Source organism: Topomyia yanbarensis, chromosome 2 (genome assembly GCF_030247195.1).
Source record: "Topomyia yanbarensis strain Yona2022 chromosome 2, ASM3024719v1, whole genome shotgun sequence".
Taxonomy (NCBI): domain Eukaryota; kingdom Metazoa; phylum Arthropoda; class Insecta; order Diptera; family Culicidae; genus Topomyia; species Topomyia yanbarensis.
The window spans coordinates 408,352,674-408,370,833 of NC_080671.1; the positions used below are offsets into that span (position 1 = coordinate 408,352,674).

Genomic DNA, 18,160 nt, shown 5'->3' on the forward strand with positions numbered 1-18,160 from the left:
TATATATGTTATCAGAAATGGATTCAGTGTTCTGGGTTATGAGGAACGAGGTTCGGGCGTTGATATGCTATTGTATTTTGATCACGAAATTAGAAAGAAATTTTTTAATATTGGTAGAATAATGGAAAACTACTCTGTGCATATCTAGTGAAGTTATGCGAATTGAATGTGTATAAAGGTTGAGGACAAAATAATGCGGATTCCGAAAATAGTTTTACCTTTACCGCCGGGTTATTGAATTTCCTCTTTCTTTTATTGTCACGCAACGTTTCTTGTTCCTAGTTCCAGTGCCGTGCAAATTCCATTGCATCTGTTTATCAGTTGTTTTTTTTTATTATTTAACTGATTGAAAAAGTTAATAAAACGATTTTTTTTGTGTCTCGTATTGTACTCGTCAGTAACTGACACCAACTTGGGACCAGTTAGACGATCAATTCAAACACTAAATTAGCACCAGTTAGACACTAAATCAAGCCAGTGCACCCAACATATGTGAACAACTAAAGAAACAGGCTGGTCCCGAGTGATATGTCGGATAGCCAAGTTCAGAAGCTTTGATTTGCTGACGAGAAACCGAAAAAGAACTCTTATCCTCTTGCTTAAGAGCCTATAACAATGCTAACATTTTTTTAAATCCCTGAAGCGAAAAAATTAATGGACCAAATTTTGCATAACTTAGAAAAACTGGATTTATTGTTTTACGTATTCTAGTCGTCAGTAACTGACGGCAACTTGGGACCAATTAGGTAATGAATCCAACCTAGCTAAATTCTCCTTGTGATTTCACAACATTTTTTTTTATATAGTGATTAACAATTTCTGTCTTAATTGCTAAAATGCGATATTTTGTACGAAATTTTCAGGAAATGAACAATAGACTTCAAAGAAACACTAGACAAGATTTGGTTAATTTGTGTTCAGTGGGAAAAAAAGTTACAGCCAAACGATGTAATAATTTCGTGTTCGCTCATTAATTCACGAGTTTTAAATTTTCGTTGGATTTATGTATGTAATTTTTAATCTGTACTAACGTTTTTACTTTAATTCGTATAATTAAACATATCCATCGTATGGTTATTGTTTGCGAAAATCAATTTCATGTAGATTCAAATTCTGGTTAGACATTAGACCGTTAACTTTTTCGGACTTTTCTTTTCGGAACACTGCTAAATCAAGTGGTAATTATCTCTACAAACCGTATGCCAAATCTGAGCTTTTTCCTATAGCTCTAGTTCACTCACAAAAGTTTAGAAGTTTCTTTGGCGAATTATATAGAAAATCGGAAATATAAAATCAAAATTCAATAATAACTACCACAGTTACTCTGCATACCACAAAACTTCAAGTGGTGTAGGTCTTTTAATAACGAACTACTTTGTTGAAAGTTGCATAATTATTGAAGGTTACCGGACAAAGTTATTTAACTTCGAAGATAAGAAGAATTTTTGGAATGTCGAGTTCTAAGCATGTGCGAGAAAGAGAAGCAGCATTTAACATTATATTAGAATATCGTTTTACCACAAAGTGGTTTCAATTTACAGTCTTCTGCAATGTTGATTCTTTCATCTTTAGCTATACGTCGGAGGATTTTTGGCATCTTTACTGAATTTATTATTTCCATTGCACAGTGGTCCGTATCCACAATGTAGGAAGACAAAAATGTTTGTAGCTAAAACTTATATTTTAGAGCTACGATGTCTTCAGCACAAATAATCAGTATCAAATAGGCCATCTCCAGATGTAGATGGTATTTGGATGGCTCTTATCGTTAGGGTGTTTCAAAAATTATTTTCTGAATGTGGGGAGATTATTACAGTCTTCAGCAATATTGTAGAGAAACTTATGCCAAGCAACTTTGCCGAAGACCTCATAGTTGATAAACTTGTGTTGCTAACAAAAACTGTTTTTGCTGTAACTTTTTAAAATCGGTCAATTAGGTCGCCCGTAGTAACTATTTAAAAATAAACGGGCTAAAAAATTCAAATGTCAATAATATTACAGGCTAACAGACATACCACTCGAAAACAATTCTTCGTCCGCTTTAACGGTCATTTTAGATATATTTTTAGTTGGGACGCATTTGAGGTTATGGCGCCACTGATATATGCGCAAGTATACGGGGGATAGACCACTAGTGAAAAATTGTTCCCGAGCCTGAGGGATAACCCTTTTGCAACTGAGTGGTTGAGACCGTGTATACATGGTGGCGCCAGTGTTCTAGTAAAATTCGCGGATAGATACCTTTTTTAAGGAATTTCCTCATAGTGTTATGTCTGGTAGTCTGTGATATTATGGCCAACAATTTTTTTCGCGGTAGCCATCTAGATTTGGTTTTACAATGCCACATACTACCAAAAAATTGGATCCTCTATCGAAATTGCGATATCACCTCATTTGGGTAGCCCGTTTGAGAAATTTTGACTCTACGCGGGGCATTTTCAGTAGTAAAATCACAAATTTCAAACTCGATTTAATTTTTTTTAGAAATATCACCTTCGCCATTTTTTTCTAAACGTGCCTGAAGGTATTCTCTTTGAAATGTTCGTTTGCCCCAATTTTAGATATAAATATTTTAAAAGGACCCATATTTTATTTATCATTGCTCATAGCTTCGGTTCTGGAAGTGATATCTGAATTCTTCTATTACGAAAAAAATGTCTCAATGAGCTTTAAAAGTTGTCTAAAGACACCGTTTACGAGAAATAAAAAATAAAAACGTTACAGCAAAAAAACAGTTTTTGCTAGGAACACAAGTTGCTCAATTAAAATAGCTACACAATGAAAATCTTTTGAGATACAACTATGACGTCTTCGGCAAAGTTGCTTGGCATAAGTTTCTCTACAATATTGCTGAAGACTGTAATATCTTCCCACGTCAGAAAATAATTTTGATGCACCCTAACAATAAGAGCCACCCTAATATCATCTACATCTAGAGATGGCCTATTTGATACGGATAATTGGTCCTGAAGACATCGTAGCTCGAAAATATAAGATTTAGCTACAAACATTTTTGTCTTCCTAAATTATGGATTCGGACCACTGTGCATTGCCGTTATTTCATTTATCTTTACATACAAACTTAAACATTCTTGTGAGTAAACCAAAAGTATCCCAAAAAGTTTGTATTTGAAATGGGACTTCTGGAGCCAATTACCATTCGATTTAGTGGCGTTCTGAAAAAGAGTTAATTGAATGGCGCATCTAAAAATACTTGAAAACTACACATCAATATGAGTCCAGTAGACTGCCCAAAAATTTGTTTTTTATTATTTTTGAGAACTCTATCGGTCTACCTCAGAGTCGAATCCTAGTCCCACCAAAAGTATCTGTTCCAAATTCGAATAAAATCCAATTACTAAGACTAACTAAGTACATGAAAAAACGGACTAAATGACCCTCAACTTGCGACAGGCAACGCAGCTAATGTTTTACCGACAAGGAAGAGGATCTCAACACGCAGCAACAAGCTACATCAACAAGACCCGATGGACAGGTATTTAGAAAACTAACTTTTATTTTTACACACGGTTCAGTCATGCTAACATATTGAGCCGTGTCTAATAAATAAACAAGAAAAAAGCCTATCTATCGGATCCATCTACTAGCTCGCATTTTTACCGTTAGGTAGCACTGTATGCTTCAGATCATACAGTTTTTAAACTTTTTACGTAGTTATGCGTGAGCTAGTTGCACCAGACTTAACGTCAAATAGTGGGAATTCAGTACTACATACACACTAATTCTATTCCATGCGAAAAAATGGTTGGGTTTAGCAAAATAGTACCTATGTTAAGCAGTGTTTCAGCACATAATATATGCCATCTTTCTCTACAAAATCTTAGTTCTGCAATAATCGAATAGAGTGCGTTAACTTCTCAATGAAGATAGATAGAGTATAGACATGTTCAAAAGAATTACTGCAAATTGACTGTTCTACTACTTCATAGAAGGCACCTATTTTTTATCTCTCTTAGTTAAAAAGTTAGTGTTGGGGCCATCTATGCAATGCAATATGGAACAAAAATTTTCCAACTAAAACATGACTCATATTACATACTAAATTTCATCCAAACGTACTATTCAACTAAACCCAACCATTATTTTGCAAAGTTATAAAAATTGTAGGATTCGACTACTGATACACTGCCATGCATTATAAAGCCGCATACAAAACTTACAGAGGCATCGCTCAATCAAACATTTAATAGCTTCTCCTAGCAAAGCAATCTTCGACAAAGTTGTAGGCAAACGTTTGTGGCCGTACAAACGCTCGTTGCCTTCTCGATAACACAAACCTGGTCACAAACGCGAACATGTATTTGCAATCATCCACAAAACCCGCGATCTCGCCAACAATAAAAAAAACCCGATAATTGGATGAACGTTTTAGCACCTATAAATTCACAAACGCGATCTCAAGCATTACGCGGCACTCACGCTCATATTCACTAGACATCAAGCATCAGATTCACGGTCCGCATGATCAAAAAAATATGAGTTTTATCGTTGACGTAATTGCAAGCATGACATAATTTAGTAAACCGTAATTCACGAAAAGGCGAAATATAACCGCGCTCCGTTTAATTTTACATGAAACATATACTTTACATTCGCAATGACATAAAACTACACGCACTGCCATTTAGAACAAACGCCATATGTGGCGTAAAATTACATGATTTGCGAAATTCAACGTCATGTAAAATTAAAATGAAACGTATAAGTAGGTCATTTTTTATGCTCGTATATGTCAGGGTTAGGAGACGTTAATTTACACGATTTTTTCTAGGTGTGTATATACTATACTGTATACTGTTCTTATATACTAAGATTTCGCAAAGAGTTGAAAAACTGTTTCAAACTTGTTCGGGGCATGGTAAAGTCAATACTTTCACAATGCTCGTTATACACAGCCATTATCTGGTTAAGTGGTCCGAATTTAGCGTAATCTGTGGGGTGATGACCGATCGCGAACAAATTTCTATTGCGTAATTGACGAGTAGGAGCATATAAATTTAATTTTGACAATATGTAAGATGAGTCAGTACGCTGCATGACGATATCGTTCAGGAACGAGATCATAGCATTGTCCTGACGTTCTTTCAAAATTTGAATATCTATCAACATACAACGTGCTTCATAAGATGGAAGAGGGAATGCTGGTCATCTTAATTTGCGTGGTATATAATAGAAATTGCTTTTGATGGAAAGATGCATGAATTCAACTTAGTCTTCATGTAATTAAAAAAGTTTTTTGGGAAAGATTTGAGATTTCAGTTTTGCATTATACACAGTTAGTGTCGAAGAAATAGCCAAAGTTAGTTGGTCACGAACCTTGAGGTATTTCTTACCTACAAGCTAGCACACACAACATACAAACACCCACGCGATCAAACACGTTGACACAAAAGCGCTCGAGCTCTTCGCGAAGATACACGCGATCGTCCATACACCCGTACTAATCTGAACCGTACAGTGAGTATCACATACAAAATCACGGCCCGCAGTAATTTGCCTAAATCAGTTTTTAGTAGGTGACATTTCCCGTCGCGTCTGCAATTGTAGTGAGTGATTCTGACAGGAAGCTTTTCGGAGACTCTAGCTCTACAGCTCAAGCAGGACAAATGTGGAACAAATCAATTACAGTGCACTTAATGGACCATTGTCTTCGTTTTCACACAGTCTGCGACGAACATCTTGAATTAGCTTTTAGGCAGTGATGATTTCGAATTCTTTTATCTTTCGCTTCATTTGAGAAATCAATTGCTGCTCGTTTGGAACCTCCCACTCTTTGTCGTACATCGAACGTTTGATAGCAGTTCAAAACATTTTATTTTGCGACGGCGCCGGTGGTTGAGTGGTAAGCGTGACCGCCACTCATTTCAATTTGCCTGGGTTCAATTCCAGCCGAGGTCGTTGAGATTTTTCTGAGGTGAAAAAATCTGTGGTCACGTCTTCCTTCGGAAGGGACTTCCCGTTGGTCCCCGGTCTATGAGTTTGGTGGATCGATATCTAGTCCAGATAGTGAAGTCACCTCTCTGGCGTCGGTAAAGAAGAAGTGATCCAACTTCTATACTCTTACTAACAAAAATATCCTCCTCCTGTGATACTTGTGGAGTGCGCAGTAGTATATACGGCCTCTAGCAAAACAAGTATAGGACTAACCATTCCTTCCCTTTCCTTCCGCGATCTACGTTCGGGCCTGGCCGGCGCCTTATTGATCAATACTTTAGGATTGCCGGGAGTTGCACATTGAAAGATGTTTTGCTACTTATCTACTTATTCTCTGTGCAACTTCAGCTAGTCTAGATCGATAACGGAGTAGCAGCCAGGGGTGGTCGCACAAGCTCAAGCTCAAGTTCAAAACATTTTATTTTGCGTCTGGAGAATTGTCCTTTTTCGACACAAATGGTATTTTTCGTCTATTCAGTAAATCCGTCCATCCCTTTTTTCACGGATGACAGTTTGAAAGATCCGGCCAAAACATGATTTCTTTACGAGCGTGATATTTTTTTCGACAAACTGCTTCAATTTAGCCTCGGCACTGAAACACCCATTTACCATCGTCTGATGTTGATTCAATGTTGTCAGTGTAATAGCCATCTTTTCCACCTAAGTGATGGTGCGAAAATGTAAAGTAGAATTCATCATCCAAAATGATGAAATTTTCATTCGCAAAGTGTTTACAGTGAAGTGCACGAAAGCAAATTGGTATTTTTCCAGTTTATATTTTGGTGCTCGCTTACGACGCCGTGTGGTGTCCGGCGGACTAATTTTTGTTGCGCTTTTTCCGCCATGAATATAATCACTTGGAAGAATCTGCTCCCATGTCGTAAGTGGCGACTAACAATATAATAGGAGCTCATAGGTCAAGGTATTGATCCGTACCGAAGACTTAACCTGGACGGACCTTAAGTTTTTGCATCATAGCCTTTATCCATTCTATATTGAGTAAATCACTGACATATAGTCTGTTTTTCTCATTCGCCATTTCCGATTGTGTACCAACGTTTTAGGTTTCTTCTGGCGGTTGTACAATAGCCGTTAAGGATGACGTCAAATTCTACACAAAGTAAAAGTATGGATTAATATACCGGCTCTTTCACGCCAAGGTATAACTTTCAAAGCTTTGGTTAAAAGAAGCAAACTTTCAAGTAGGAAATTTTTTGAATTGGTCTAAGATGAAGCTGTCGGATTACACAAAAAGTTTTTTGTGTGGCAAGCGATCTGTAGATGTGTCAAAATAAGCCAGTTTATTGAATCTGGAACCATCTGCCGACAAATCTACAATGACGAATGCCTCCAAAAGTGACTTCTTGAGATCTCATGAAGGTCTGACACTAGCTAGCTTTGTACTGCTTTTGCTTTCCTTGACAGTGGTAAACATTTGAACACTCCAGAACTTCACTCTGCCAGAAAATGTAGGGCCATCGAAAGCTAAAATTTCGTAAAATCGCACTCCTGGTCCTTTCTTCAAAATCATCCAGTGCAGTACTCTACGTCACTCTTTCGAATTTGAACCGCTCTTCTTCCATCCATTCTTCTTCTGCACCGCCGATGGATCATAAGCCCGTTGTGTTTATTATATTTATTGCGCATGTTGTTTGCAATTTGGCACTTACCCCAATTATGGAAACGTGTCTCATAGGGAGAGTGGAGATGCCAACTTGTCATTTCGCAGTGAATTTTCACATTCATTTGGAATATCTTTATTTTTTGTACGCTTGCTTTGTACTGCAAACTTTGGAAATAATCATTGATTTGTTAATAAGTAGCAATACTCCCGATGGCTGGCTGTTCGGAGTTCATATTGCTCGTTTCGAATTATTGGGAATTGATCGCCAGCGACTTTGGTACATATTGCTAAGATCATATTGTCTATAAATGAATAGCTACCTCTATTATATTCCATGCGGCTTTAACCTGTTACGTAACGCCCCGCGGAATAATAATTCTTAAAATGCTTATTCGGCATTCTAAAATGAAAAAAAAACACAAGGCGCGTGAGTACTTAGCTAAATCACAATATCTACCATGATAAATCCTGATTCATTTCCCTACCTACTAACACCAATCCTGTCGTGCGACACTTGTGGATGATTCCTTCCAATCCCAAAATTGACCTGCATGGGCGTGGCCATCTACGTTATTGATCATACTATAATCTTAGTCTCTTTAGGTTTCACGTTGAGTATGATGTACTACTCCCAAGTATCATACAATTGGTTCAATGTGCAATTTCAACAGGGGACCTCCTGGGCGGTCAATAAGCTAAACTAAGCTAAGCTTATGTTTTGGTGGTCGCCTATGTTAATGATTAATTACGCAGTTTTTCTTCAAAATACAGTGGACAGTGGAGCTTGAAATACCAAAATTTGGGGCCAATATGCGTGCTGATTGTCCAAGCTTGTTTTTGGCATTTGTCTTTGTTTAGTTTTTTTTTATTTCCCCGGCTTTTTACCTCCAACACAATCTTTCAAAACATTGGAAATCGTTGCACGCGAAATTGGTCTTGTTTTTTAGCACTTGAAGAAGCTCTTTTGGACTCATTCGTGCAAACAGGTTGGCGACTGATTTGTGTATACCACGCTTGTACGCTTGTATTATACAGGATCCTTTTCCCCTAAAATCAGCTCACTTCCTTCTAGACTTGGATTTAATAAAGGCTTCGTCAAAACAAAAAAGAACTGTTTTCGATTGTTTGTTTCGATATGGAAACTTACAGTACGCAAATAAAAGATAATAGAAGGGACAAGAAAAAATTTGAATTTCGTAGGTGCATAGCGTTGTCTAAGCGTAAATGGAACCATTTCCAAAAGTAACTGACGAAGGCGCGTTAAGTTTATTTACATCATTCGAAATCAGTTGTCCAGACTAGTTATCCTCCAATAAGACGCTATCTTGACCCAGCGAAACTGGCAAATTCTTGAGCCAGCCGGGCCAAGCTATCTCTTTTTATGAGCACTGCTAGATTTTAACAATAACAAATAAGAAATTGAAGGTTGCCATTTTATCTACATGTCTCTCTCCCTGGAGAAGAACTAGTCCAGACTTGGATAAAAAAAATCCGTCACTTTTAGATTGCAATGGAAAACACTTTTCCGTATTGTACCACTTGCTTTATGTTATGATCAAAAGAATAAAGCCAAATTTACACCTTTCCGATCCGATTCAGTGACGGTTCAGTACCGTGCACGGACGCCAATATTCTTTCATATGATTCAAATACGGGACGGTGCCGTGCCGGACAAGTGTGAATGCTCACATTTGAATTGTATGAAAAAGTATTGGTTTCCGTGCACGGTATTGAACCGGCACTGAAACGGATCGGATAGGTGTAAATAGTGCTTAACGCGCCGAAATATCATGTAGTCGCACTTTGATTGTGTCATATTCGATGTTCACGGGAATTTTAAATTTAAATGTCCACTATTAGTGATAAATGCTTGTTTTTTTGTTCTTAAAGAGAAATTTGCTCTGCATTCATTATTGGCCTTCTACTAGTACTGCAGTAATAAAATGATGCATCTGTATAGAGGTGACCTTCTGGATATCGAGAAACTCATTTCCATTCCCAATTCCCACTCGAATCGATGGGCAATTTGGATGAATCTACCACCTAGCGTTCAAACCAAAAATGTTTCCTCAATCGGTAACATGTTTGTAGTTTCCCATTTTATGATGATATGGAGCGTTTTTTAGGCTTGTCATGTCCACCCGATTACGATAATTTTATGGAAATTCTTAAATAAGAAATTACTCGAAAAACTCTATAAAGATTAATGTGGGACAAATGGCGAAAATGTTATCAAAAATACCCCAATTTGTTTTTTCGTCTGCCACGGCTAAGATCCCAGCTAACATGTATTGTTGGTAATACCCTAAAAACATTTTCAAGTAAAAATGAACAAAAAATTGGTAAATTCCAATTCGAAGGAAGAAAATTATTGCGCCATGAAATATGAACATGAACAATAACGACCAAAATCAACATATTTATCTGCTCGGATCGAAGGTCGCCGGAGCGATATTGAATAAGGATCACGTGTTGGCGTTGAGCCAAAACCAAACCTAGGCTGGCACTCATGTTGCTGATTGATGTGACAGCCGCTTGTTGGTAACTGTGTACTTATTTCCCATATTTGTCGTTAATTTTGGTCGATTTTGTTCGCTGGAATTTGGAACCAGATATGCTTTGTTTAACGCTGTAGAAGTTTCCGGAAGAACATTTCCTTTAAAGACAATCGAAAAAACTCCTGTTAATGGTCAAATGCATTGTTCGAATGTACTCTGTCTTTGTCATACATGATCGTAAATCTTCTAAACGTCCAATTCACTTATACATTATAACAGCAACCCGGCCTAGCCTTGATTTTCTGCTATAAATCTACCCATTTCACACATTACCTCTCCCTTGAGTGAGATACCCGTCCCGCTGATCCTGTGCAGCTATCTTATTCAAGCGCTCTATTCGATTTCAACAAACATTACGCACATGGCCGGTGAAATGTGAAAAGTATGCACTTCCATCGGTAGCCTGCAATCACGAAACCGGCAGGAGATGGCTCAACGGTCGGTGGCAGTCGGCAACGAGTGACCCATATCTGCTTTCCCTTCATGTTGCACGTACGTACAGTTCTCGCATCGGGGCTTCTCCATTCGCCATGTTTGCAATTGTTCGTACATTTTTTGTTTGCTAAATTTAATTGGCTGGAAACGATAATTGATTTCCCCCGGTTCGGAAGCGCTTTATAATGGGCTCCCGGGAACGTGCACCACCGTACTGAAATATCGTTTCGTATTGGTTATCGGCCGGAAAACAGCAATCTCGTCCAAGGTTAATCCTGAATGGTACCGAATTCTATCCATTTGTGAAGAGTTAACCTCAATGTGGCAAGCTCCAGCCAAAACACACACACTCACAGCAGCACAGTTACCGATTCCATGAAAGTCTAATTAATCCACCCAATCCGGCACAGAAGTCACCTTCAACCGAAATTATTATAATAAAGCAGCGCCGCAGTCATTCCCAGTGGTTGAAGATTGTGACGATTGACCCCCACGTCTCTGTGCAACGCTCAGGTACGCGGCCCCACAACTAAACTTCCGTCGTAGACTCCACCCCGCGGACGAATTTAATCGTCCTCAGCAAACCGGTCCTGAAGAAACCATCTCATTAACATGCTACAATCGTGTGAAAGTATGTACTCAAACTTTTCGAGGGAAATCGATACCCAAAAGCACTACCAACCCTCCAACTACGGAGTGTTGAATAATTTGACCTAACTGAACAGAAGAAAGAAAAAAAACTGAAAACAGACACAAGGTCAGCCAGCGCGTTTTGTTCTAGAAAAGGACTCGCGCTGAGAGAAATTGAGGACTTGCGTGAGACATACTTTTCGTTGATTTCGATGTTCGAATCGATGAAAGTTGGTTGTCGCACTGTTTTGTCTGAATAATCAGCTGATCAGCTAACAAGGGTGTAGAAATGAAATGACACTTTGTGGTATGTGATTTTGAAGTAATGTTGCATTTTTGATGCATGGTACTATTTCATAATAATACATAACACTAAAAATCGGAATAAAAAGAAATAAAAAAGCGGGGGGGGCAATCCTGGAACAAAGGTGTAAAACCTCTCATAAATTCAAACCTTTGTTCTGATATTTCAGATTCTACAATCTTTCAACTTTTATAAGTTTATGTAATGGGTTTATGTGTTTTTAGATGTAGAATATTATTTCTGCATGTAACGTTCTCGTTTCAATTATATAGGTTTTAAACTTGGGGTTGTTGCCTTCTTTTTCGGGTTATAAAAATCCGTAACTCAATTCCCGGGACTGGAAATCTTATGTCAACGACAACTAATAATCGCTCCATTTATAAGTGCATTGTATCAAGAACAAAGAAACCGGTGCTTCTGCCCCCCCCCCCCATACGTGAAGTTAATAAAAAAGTGTTGCTTCGACATCAAACTTTTGTATAAATCAACGATTATTTGCAAAGTGAAAACTTAACTGAAGAAATTAGCTGAATAAAATTCGGATTCATCCAGTTCCATCATCTAATCCATTCAGCACGTTACCTCAAACATTAAGAATATTTGGGTCCCGCGTGTATGGAGCATGACAAAATAGAGGTACACCAAAAATGCCCCACTTGCCACAATTTCCTTGAAAAATACATGTCGCAGTACGGAGAAGTGGAATCCGTTTTACCTGATACTTGAAGAAACTTCTTCGCAAGTTTTTCTGACGGTGGTGTGGTGAGAAAGTCAGTCAAAAAACCAATTCCTTCCTACCTGACTATACAATTCAAAACACATCGAACCAAAATTGCATAAATCCCGTTTTGCACCCATCAAGGACAGATTCTTAAATGCAAATAAATTCAACAAACGATAAAACCATCAAAATTTCTCGGCAGTCGGCTGCCCAGGCCAATAAACACATGATAATCAGTTAAAATAAGTTAAAATAAATAAATAAATAACATTTGTGAGAGATTTATGGATCGTGTGTCACTTCTCAAGGTGCATCCAGGTTTCTGTAACTTGACACTAACAAAAACTCCTTCCCGTGGCAAACATGGTCTCCATAACAACCGTTATCACAGTAACATTTCTTTCCTGATGGATGCTTGCAAACCTGTGAAAACAATGAAAACCAATCAATGCTTTATCTTGGTCTGATGGCATGACCCTTGGTTTGACAACCTAAAATAGCTTAGCTTTGCAACTTTTTGAAACCATCTGAAAACTTCTCTAACATCCATCTCCTTGCCCATTAATATCTCCAACCAACATCCGCCCTTCAGCGGGCGCAAATCCAGTTCAGTCCGCCCGTGCTTCAGAAACACCTACAGAAGCATGTTGTCAGATGCCTCTGTGATAACAAAAGTATCACGCATATTCTAAATATGAAACGTGTGTGTCAATAGGCTCATAACGCTCCGAACGCTCTCATAAATCGCCGAAAACATGTTGACATGAGAATTTCATCCGCATCAACCCAACGCATCACCGAAACTCATAAGCAACATACACGTCGCACCGTGCAGTGTTGAACTCCAATCTAAACCCACACTATTCTCCCACATTGCAAATCATCGAGTGTACACGACCCAAACCTACCGCATTTCCATACTCGTTCGTGTACACAGGGTTGCCACTATTTTTCAAAGAAAACCTAGCAGTGCAACTAAAACTGTCTGGCAAAATCACACATTTTAGTCTTCACTGGACGTAAATCAATCACTTTTTTTAATTTGGGAATATGTATTCAAAAATTCCAAAATGATACTATCGTTTTGTTTACATTATAATTTTTATGTGACAACTTCTATAATTTAAAAAATTGTGAGAAAGAGGTTTGTCTAGAAGCTGCACAAAATTCTCTCTGCGCCAGATAGCTCTGGCATAATGGCATCCCTGCCTGTAAAGGGCGAACACGAAATTATTGCGACACATTCAACAGGGCATAACTTTTTTACCATTGGGTAAAAATCAATCAAATTTTGCACACTTTCTCATTGATGTGTATTGTTTACATGCTGTCACACTCGAAGTCGTGTTTTTCGATTCAACGAAAATGGAGATGAACCAACGCGAGTCGAGAGAACAAATTCTTTCCAAACACCTGGAATTTCCTGACCTGTCGCACTGGCAGTTGGGAAAAATGTTGAACATTCACCATTCAACCGTCTCCAAAGTGTTGAAACGGTTCCAGAAGCGGTTGACGTTGGACCACGGCAAAGGAGCTGGAAGAAAACCGGGACCGGAGAACAAAAAGACAAAGGGAAAGGTGAAGCGGATGATTAAAGCAAATCCCAACGTCTCAAGCCGTGATTTGGCTAAAAAGATCGCATGTCCAGAATGCAAAGAAGACAGCTGGACTACATACATACAAGGTACAGAACTTCCCAAACCGCGATGGGCGGCAACAATCGACGGCTAAAACTCGGGCACGGAAGTTCTACGAGAAGATGCTGACAAAATATGGCTGCTGTGTGATGGACGACGAAACGTATATAAAAGCCGATTTTAAGCAAATTCCGGGGTTGGAGTTTTTCACCGGCAAGAGCAAATTCTATGTGGACGACAAATTTAAGAAGAAGAAAATGTCGAAGTTCGCCTCCAAATATCTCATTTGGCAGGCCATCTGCTCTTGCGGACTGAGGAGTGAGCCTTTCGTGACAAAGGGCACAGTAAATGGCGAGATCTACAAATCTGAGTGCCTCGAGAAGCGCCTTTTGCTGTTCTTGCAGCAGCACGGCGAAGCTCCGCTATTTTGGCCAGATTTGGCATCATGCCACTATTCTAAAAGTGTCCTGGAATGGTATGAGGCCAATTTTGTCCATTTTGTTCCAAAGTACATGAATCCGCCAAACTGTCCGGAGCTGCGCCTGGTGGAGCAGTACTGGGCAATGATGAAGCGGGAACTTCGGAAGAGCAAGAAGACAGTCAAAGACGAGAAGGACTTGTTAAAAAATGGAAAAAAAACTAAGAAACTGGTACCGGATGACACTGTAAAGACTTTGATGGAGGGCATCAAGCGAAAATGCGTTCAATTTTACACTCAAGGCTCCATCGATTAACTTTTTGATTTTTGAAGTAAATATATGTACAAAACTACCCTAAAATTTTGGTTTGATTTTAAACATTATAAGAAAATTGGCATGACATTTCCGGTGTCGCAATAATTTCGTGTTCGCCCTTTAGAAACGTCTTAAAACATCAAAAAGCGTCTTAAAGCATCTCAAAACATAAAAATCGACTAAATACGTCAAAACACATGAACACGTCTTAAAATGTCTTTAAAAGTAATAACACGTCAAGTACGTCTGAATACGTCAAATGCGTATAACAGTGTCAAAAAGTTTACAAACGTCAAAAGTGTCTAAAAACGTCTCGAAAAGCCAAAAATGTCTGACAGTCTAAAACATCTTCAAACTTCTAAACATATTGTAAAACGTCGAAAATGTCTAAACAAGTCAAGAACTTCTAAAAAAACAGAAACGTCTGAAAAAGTCAAAACCATCTAAAATGTCAAAAATGCCTTAAATTGTCGGAACACATCTAAAAACGTCCAAAACGTCTATAAATGCCAAGAACGCTGAAACACGTTTAAAAACCCCAAAAATATCTTAAAACCCTAAAAACTTCAGAATTCGACAAAAACGACTAAACGTCTAAAAATGTCTACAAACGTCTAAAACATCAGAAAATGTCGAATACGTCAAGAAACTCTAACAAAGTCTAAAAATGTCCAAAACATTTGGAAACATCTAGAAACGACGTCTTATTACATCCAAATACGCCAAATTTCAAAAAAGCTTCTAGAAACCTCAAAACATCTAAAAACGTCTGAAAACTTCTAACTACGGCCAAAAACGGCAATAATTGCTTAAACACCTCTTAAAACGTCTTAAAATGTCCAGAAGCGTCAAAAATATCTAAATACGTCAAAAACGACCAAAAACCTCCGAAATCGCCTCAAAATGTCTTAAAACGTTTACTGATGTCAGAAACATTTAAAGACGCCGAAAACGTCTGAAAGCTTCTAGAAGCGTCGAAAAACCCCTCAAAATGTCTAAAAACGCCAAACGTGCTTACATTTAAACGCGTCTAGAAACGCCACAAACGTCTAAATATATTTAAAAACTTCTAGCAACGCCAAAAACGTCCGAAGCGTCAATAAACCTAAACACATCCAAAACTAGCAAAAATTGCCTAAACATGCACTAAAACATCAAAAAACGTGGAGAAACGTCTAAAAACTTTAACAATACCTAATGGTGTCAAAAACGATAAAAATCGTTTGAATTTGCGCAAAACGTCTTAAAATGTCAAAAACGTTTGAAAACGTCAACAACGAATAAAATCAACCAAAAACGTTTTAAAACACAAAAAACGTCTAAAGACGTTAAAACGTTCAAAAACGTCTAGAAACGTCAAACACCAAAAAGTCTAGAAATGCCAAAAGCATCAAAATATGTCATCATACATCTAAAATCAACTTAAAACTAGAGTCGGCGCGCTGACTATTTTTACCTAAAATCGGGGGCGCGGCGCACACACTTACTTAAAACATCTACAAACGTTAAATCTCGCGTGTTTTTTGTAAACGGCCAATAAGCATGCTGTCAAAATTCACTTTGAGAGAAAATTCCGGACAAACCGTAACTCGCCGAGAATGGATGTTAACATTTTATGAAAGAGAAAAGTTTTCTCTGTCGTCTACTGCTATGACTTATAATCTGCGATTAATGGTTTGTCCGGAATTTCCCTTCAAAATGAATTTTGACAGTATGCTTATTGGCCCTTTTCAAAAAACACGCGTGAAATGTAAAGAAGACTTAAAGCTGAACGTCTGAAAACTTCTTAAAACGTCTAAAACATCTTGAACTGTAAAAAACTTCTAATGACTTCAAATATAAAACGCGCCCAAACAAATGAAAATCTCCATAAGCGTGAAACGTCAAAATCGTCTAGAAACAGCTTACAACTTCTAAACACATCATCAAACGTCTAAAAATATCTAGAACATCTACATACATCATGAACGCATATGGAATGTATAAAAACGTCTGAAATCGTCAAACATATCTAAAAGCGTCTGAACACGCCTAGAAACGTCGAAAGCGTCCAGAAATGTCAAAATCGTCTAACCCGTTTAAAAACGTCTAAACCTCTAGGAACGTCAGAAAACGTCGAATACGACAAATAGTTTAAATCGTTTAAAACGTCTAAAAACGTCAAAAATATTTTCAAATCATTAAAAACTTCCAAAACAGACAGAAATCTCTAAACCTCTAGAAACGTCTGAAAACGTCTAAATATGTCTAAAAACGTATCACGTCAGAGAACGTCAAATACGAAAAAAAGTTTAAAAGCGTCTTAGAACGTTCGAACCGTTTTAAAACGTCTAGAAACGCGAATAACGTCTGAAAAACTGCTGTAACCGTCTAGAAATTTGAAATCTGTCTAAAAATGGTAAAAACGTCTAAAAACTTGTCTTGTACATGATTTCGTCGATAACTTAGGGTTAATGGAATGTAACCACCGTCCTTGATCTCCATTATTCCATGCGGTTGAGGACTTTAGCGAAACCAAAATAGCCAGTTTAAGGGGTTACACCACAGTAGAATTTTTGAGAAATCGATTTTTTTTATTGGATTACAATGTGCTTCAGGATAAAGATGGTCGGATTCGAGTTTTTGAATCCGACTCGAACCCGACGGGTTTCGGGTCGGGTTCGGTTTCTATACACTTAAACTTCTCGGGTTCGGATCGAGTTACTGGTTTTCAAATTTAAAATTCATGGGTTCGGGTCGAGCCCGGGTTTTTGAAATTTTTAACTTTCGGGTCCGGGTCGGTCTAGGGTTTTGTTACTGCCCAATACGGCGCTGTATTTAGTAGATTTTTTGGATCACTTTTCTAATTCAATTCGAACTGTCAATTTTTCGGGTAACCAATGATCTGAATACTGACATGAACGCGAAACTCATTTCAAATAACTACGCCCGTTACCAAATTTGTCAGTTGTGCCAAATACATGTTTGCCCGCTAACTTTTCGGTCAATCAGATCACACGACAGCCGAATTTCTTTTTCGGACAGTCGCGCACCTCTCAATTAGGTTTTCCCCGAATTTGTTGTAATTGAACTTTCCAAATAATCAATGCTTTCAGAGTGCTCGTCACCTTGTGGGTAAAACAATCGAAATGTGTTATAACTGTGCAGCAACATGAACCTCTGCAAAGCCGTGCCAATCGTTTTACAGGTGTGATTATTAATTCACCACGTGGATCATGGACGCACAACGGTGTTTCCTAGTATCTGATTAGAGCCCCTTCGCTATTGGGCACAGTGGCGAAATTGCGGGAATCCATAATAGGCTATACACTTCGATTGTAATACCTACTATAACTATTGAGGCGAATGAGTCGACACTAGCCCTTTGCGGCACGTTTCGCCCGACGAAGTAAACGCGGTCGCGTCCCCCTCTCTTGCCGGTTTCAATTGAGTGATTAGGGAAAGCACACACACACACTCACCTCCGGGGGTTGCGGCAGGCAGTGCAGTGTTGGCCGTTTGGTACCGGGAACACGTGGTTGTACAATATCATTAAACAATCGCAGCGGAACGCAACTTTGAT

The 18,160-nt window shown here is 38.3% G+C and overlaps 1 protein-coding gene across 5 annotated transcripts in view; it reads left to right on the top strand.

Annotated features, from left to right (window-relative positions):
* The window catches only part of LOC131685046 (microtubule-associated protein Jupiter), a 181,006-nt gene that overhangs the window by 14,315 nt on the left and 148,531 nt on the right, over nt 1-18,160 (top strand). The window lies entirely within an intron of this gene.